A 6,000-nucleotide genomic window follows, 5' to 3' on the forward strand; every position below is an offset into this window, starting at 1 on the left:
ACTACCAACATCCCAAGAATTATCAGAGGGCAACCCATTTAAATTCATTCCCTTTGCAAAAATAGCCTGTCAAAGCACACGTTCCCTGAAACTCCCTCTGGCTGAAGATGGGACATCTCCTTTAAAGTCCGGCCTACTTCTTTTCAAGGTTTAGAAAATAAATGTTGCTACTATCTTCCAGTTTGTTGAGTATGGCACAATATTACATGGCCTGTAAATCAGAACACAATTCTGAATAGTTTGGTATCACAAATAAAACCATTCTTTGTCATCTTATCACATAAAATGAACCTAAAACATTTTAAGAAAGTGAAGACAATATAATACATTGCCTAGAGACCAGCAGGTAAACCATTACATGCCTAAATAATTTCAATTTCTAGACAGCACATTTTCAATGGCTACAATAATTCTCAGGCTGCCTACCTCCATTTCAGAACCTCTTGTACTCTGCTTCAGTTTAAAGCTCAAACTCCCTGTTTGTTTTTTAGTTAATGTTGCTTCTGGCTCAATGTCATACTGTCTTACTCAAAAGCAGAGTCAGATGTAAAAAACAACTCAGTAATTAACCAGCAATTTGCAGAAGTAGTAAAATATCTTTATAGTAGAAGTATAATGGGATCATTATTGAAAGCTGTCTGAAAGCACTGCATGAAAATAGAGAGAAAGATGTTTGACCTCAGCTACACCAATTTCACAAATAAAGCCTTAATAATAGCTTGCAATCACACTTGGCTGGGCATTATTTCCCAGACACGCAAGGTCTGCATTACAGGGCCAGAAGCAATGACTCACTCTGCCAGCTGCTATGATGGCACAGGGCAGCTTGTTATTGTCGTAAGCTATTTTGTGCACATTGTAAAAGCTTCTATACATCTGATCCCTCAAGAAAACATTCACTGTATGTAAGCAAGAAGGTAGGGAGTTTTCCCATTTCTGAAACATGGTTTAAAGTAAATTTTTGAAGGTGAAAAAGAGAAATCAAACTATTTTTTTAGTAAAAGAAGATTTAAAGGATACCATTAAAGACATGTGACTGAAAAAGGGGGATGAAAGTATTCCACAGAAAGGCAACATAAATGCATGGATTCATTGTTATGTGACATCTGCATCTAACAGAACTGCAGTCTGTGTATCACTATGTAATTCTGAACCTTAAAACAAGGAGACAACACTAAAACGCTGTGCATCTTCTCTGTATCAGTCCTTGCCCAGATCCTCAGCCGTTCAAATTTTTACAAGCTGAGGACCTAACATTCCAGGTCTGTAATCAGAGACACTGTCTAAGCCTATTATTTCTATTACCTGTGTCAGTAAAAGACTTAAAGTCAGTATTAGTGTTGAAAGCCCCCCAACTACCCCAGCCATATGATTACTCCCATGTTTTAGAGACTGATTTTCTCCTGTTTATGCCTTTTTGCCCTCATGTACTATCTGCTATTTTCTCTTATCTGTCTGATGGGTGTGAGGTTGGTCACACTTATAGCAAAAGACAATTTTATTTGCAATGGCTCTTCAAAAGTTTGGAAATAAATAATCATCAGTTAGCAGTTGACTATAACTTTATATAACTTCTCTGAACATCTTCATTTTAGACAACTTATCTGTTTCTCATAGATTGGCTTACCTCACAAATTTCCAGGATTCCTTGTTTCTGAACTGCTTGGAGATCAGCCTGTCTTTTAAAATGCTGACATTGCTGATTTTCGTTCTGGATAGAACCCAGACTTTTAGAGGAGCAGTCTATGTTGGAAATATTTTGCAATAGCTTCCTAAACACACAGAGGGAAATTAGCAATATTTCATGTCACAAAGTGATAAGATGAGGGTCTTCATTTTTCTGACATGTATCATCTGGCCCTTCAGTCTGTTCCTCAGCTCAAATGCAATGTGGTAAGCAAGTAAGACGACAGTCAAACTCTTCAAAAAAGCTACTACTGTTTTCAGTTGTTTTCACTATTTCTGCTTTCCTACTGACATTCTCTTCTGATCACATGCTGTGTTCACATCTCTTCAATACCTTAAAAGAACTGACTGAGTGAGATCTAGTAGGGTTGAAAAGCTTGTATTTTAATCTTTCTGAAGAGATAAATTTTCCCGCTTGATGGTATAGGCTAGCCACTACATTCCTGAGCTTAGGACAGATGGTCCACTCTGAGCATATAATTCCAGGATTGTCCGCCATAAGGTTTTCTTGCAATTTTATCTAATGCATATGGGATTGGCCACTGTCAGAGGTACTAGATGGTCCATAGCCAATGCCTATATAATAATTAGTACACTTCTGGTTTTAGCATAGTAACTAGTTTATTTGTGTGTGCACAGCTTCATCTCATCTGTTGTCCCTTCACACTATAATGGACTTCAAAACTTTCAATGCCAAAGGGAAAATAAGTTTGTCCTCTGGAGTTAGGGACAATGTTTCTACAGTAGCTGAGTTTGGGGCATCATTTAACACCAATTTTCTCCACTGCCACAGACAACAATACATTACAGATGAGTCACATCTGGGCTGTCAAGTCTAAGGTTCTGCTAAACTTCTTCAAAACCAGGAAACTCAAAGCAATACTTCTTCAAATTTTAGCAAAAGTCATATGATCATTCCATTCCGAAATCTGTACACAGAGAAAGGAATCTCGCCTCACACTTACTGCATTTGCTCTTTATAGCCTTCTTTTGAAGATGCAGAGGAAGCAAGTCGAGGAGGGACAGTTCTCACATAAAAGAACTATTGTACTGTTGCAAAATTGCATGTGACCCAATTCAGAGCACAAGGCATCAGGAAAGAGCAAAGACGGCTGAGACAGCAAATTTGCGATCTGAACACTTCGGAGATTTTCCTGAAGCTAAAAGAAAGCATAAGAAAAAATGAGAGAGAAAAATCAATGAATAAAATAATCCTAAATTTGTCTATGATTGAATCCTAATATTAAGCACTAAGATACATCTTGAGTTAAACTGGATATACAGGTTGAAGAATCCTGTCTTATTTCATAACAGCAGAATGTTCAAATCCATACGTACAGACAAGTTCATGTAATAGCATTTGTCCCTGCTATTTCCATTAACAGTTAGATATGATAGTATTATTCTGATACAATACAGAATAGTACAAATCACATTTCACTGCAAAACAGCTAGAGCATAGAAATCCAGTAAGAATAGTGGAAGTACAAATAAATATTGTGAATGGAGCAATTACAAGAGCTGCATATCCTAACCTTCTTCACATCAAAAGTACAAAAGACATCTGTTTGTATTTGAACACACTCTAAAAGCAAGTCCTTAAGGATTCACAGATTTTGCATGTACATCCTACACAGCTATATAAACTTTCAGACTGTAATGTTTATTTTGTGTTTAAATCTGATACAGATGCACCTAGAAACAATAATAAAACTGAGGCATGTACCAACCCCTCAGCTGCTTCTGACCTGCGTGGGAGTTTTGCTGGAGTAAAGGTGAAACATTTCAAGTTATGAGCCAGTTTTTATCTGAAAATATCTCCATATCATGTATGCATGGCTTTCAGATAAAAAGATTGTCATATAGATTTTACACAATTTTAAAAGGTTTTAAAATGTTGGCCCATTGCATACCCATCTTAGTGTTTACTGTTTTAAAGCGGCCTGCAGAACATAACATAATAAAATGGAAGGTTTAGCAAAAAAAAAAAAAAAAAAAAAAGAAAAAAAAAGAAAGAAAACCACCACTACTGAAAGTCTTCAGAATTTATTTTAGGTGTCACATTAAGAGTCTTTCAGCTACAATGTGACATGCATGTAGCTTTTCTAACTACATAAAGCTTCTACCTCTTTTGTAGCACAATATTGCCTGCAACTCATCGCAGGTACCAAAAGGCTACCTGGAAAACTGGCTCATAAAATCTCCCTTGAACACAAGACAATGAAGTATCTTATGGTATTAGACTTGCGATGCAGCATGCAGTACCCATAGCCCTCTGTGGATTCTGCAAAAAAACCCACAAAACTCAACATTTGTGGTATCTCATTCTGAATGGATGTCAACTTCTTCATTCACACACTTGTTCATTCAGGTCTCCCTCCCTCCCTCCCTCCCATCTCTGACTAGTTGCTAAGCAACTCTTGCCAGTCCCGCTGCACTCATGCTGAGGTAGGGCCTCATGGAGCAGGGAGGTTCTATTAAAATAACAGAGTAATGGATCATTCCCATTTGCACCAACATTTGCAAGAAATACAGATGCAAATGCATCAGGGATGTAGCGATTCACATAATTTATAAATACCAGAATTAACTATCTCTTAAACCTCACTCAAAATTCACTCTCTTGCCCCTCTATCCTCTGTTGTATTATTGTCTACTACATCTCCTGCCAGGTTGTCACTATAAATGAGGTAAAATTTCCCCACTATTTATCTAACTACATACTAACACAAAAGCTGAGGCAATCCATTTTTACTCAGGTCTCACCCACGCTACTATATGTAATACAATAGCGGATTCAGGAATTTTCCAAAATGTCTGCAATCAATCTGTTTCTATCTCAAACTTTTTCTGAATCATCTGAATGTGGTAAAATATGCACTGCATGGCATACTGCAAATTGCAGACGCATTCTAACATTTAGTTTCACCCACAGACCATCTAAGACCCTCAAACAAGCTCATTGAGATTTCAGACAACACCAAGCTCCAGGATATTCCGGATTTTGTTCATCGGCCAGTGAGTACAATTGCTAACCTCAAATTTATACCTTAAATTTTGATGCTTCAGTTTTTTATCTTTACATTTCTAAAGATTTTTCAGTTCATTTATGGTGTGAACTTTGCTTCCTTCTTTTCCCTTTTTGTTCTTTTTCCTTAAACAAATAAAAAGGCATTCAGCATGAAAGCTTTATCTATCGATTCAGAAATACAATTTACCTTCAGTTCTCACACTGCACACAGTAATACTATCTCAGTTTGAGTCTACATTTATTTTTACTTGGAACTTTCACTCTGAAGTGTACCTGAATTGTCCAAAGAATTGTGTGTGATGAATGGTCATTTCTATTAATATTATTAACATCACTCAGCATACTTATTGCTGTTGGCTCCCTAGTCTCTTCCAGGAGTAAAGCTACATTGTCCAGAAAGAAGAGAGAAGGTGAAGACTGAAACTCTGACTTCTGGCACACACAGTCGTACCTTCTCAGGAGAAGGCCAGGAAGCAGTCTGTAGCTCCGAGCTTTGCCCTTCTCCTGTTTCCTCCTTTCTGAGAGTACAGAGGAGAACCTGCTACGTATCTTTGCACAGAGCACACCACCTGTGCTCATGTACGCAGGAGCAGCCCTGGATAGTAAGTAAGGCTTCAGAATCAGGACAGAAAATATCATGTCATAGGCTGAGTTCCCCTGCAATGCAGCTAGACTTACAGTCTGAGCAAGATCAATTAGGAAAACAAGTGGGAAACAATTCTTTTTCTCCCCTTCATGATTCCGTAATAGCCACATCAGTCTAAGCAGAAGTAAACAGTGTTTGCTTAAAAACATCATCCAAAGCACACTGCAGTACTTTCACAATATCTGGAGCTGAAGAACATCTGGTAATATTTTAAATTCTGGGAATCAAGTACTTGGTGATAAACTCTGTGGATGCACTTTAAAGTAGTTGCTTTAATTTTGTGCTTAATTCACATTAACAGTTGTTTGAATTTCATGTCGGCTACTAAAATATCAATGGAAATAAGAATATATAGAGAGTGCAGACATTTACATCTATGTAAGGATCAATACATAATACCTTTCATGAGATAAGAATTGCTTTATTCCTCAGCGTTTGTGTTTCATTTCTGAGATTTACTGCTGTACTTACAAAGTTTTAAATTACTGGCTTTACCTTTTTCAAGGACTATGGAATGAAGGGCAGTTACGATTACCTATTAACTGTCCACTTCATTTGGCCATAAATCATGGTGAAAGATTTCAATTTTACATATCTAAAACACTGGAAAATATATATGACTGATCACAATTTTTTG

At 37.1% G+C, this 6,000-nt stretch overlaps 1 long non-coding RNA gene across 1 annotated transcript in view; it reads right to left on the reverse strand.

The window, feature by feature from the left end:
- The window catches only part of LOC135330129 (uncharacterized), a 208,156-nt gene extending 205,319 nt beyond the window's left edge, over positions 1-2,837 (reverse strand). Inside the window, exons 1-2 of the long non-coding RNA XR_010391937.1 lie at positions 2,652-2,837; positions 1,628-1,772 (exon numbers count right to left, since the gene is read on the reverse strand). This is a non-coding gene — a long non-coding RNA (uncharacterized LOC135330129). The remainder of the gene's footprint in view (positions 1-1,627; positions 1,773-2,651) is intronic.
- Between the last annotated feature and the right edge of the window lie 3,163 nt (positions 2,838-6,000).

Source organism: Dromaius novaehollandiae, chromosome 16, assembly GCF_036370855.1.
Source record: "Dromaius novaehollandiae isolate bDroNov1 chromosome 16, bDroNov1.hap1, whole genome shotgun sequence".
Lineage (NCBI taxonomy): Eukaryota > Metazoa > Chordata > Aves > Casuariiformes > Dromaiidae > Dromaius > Dromaius novaehollandiae.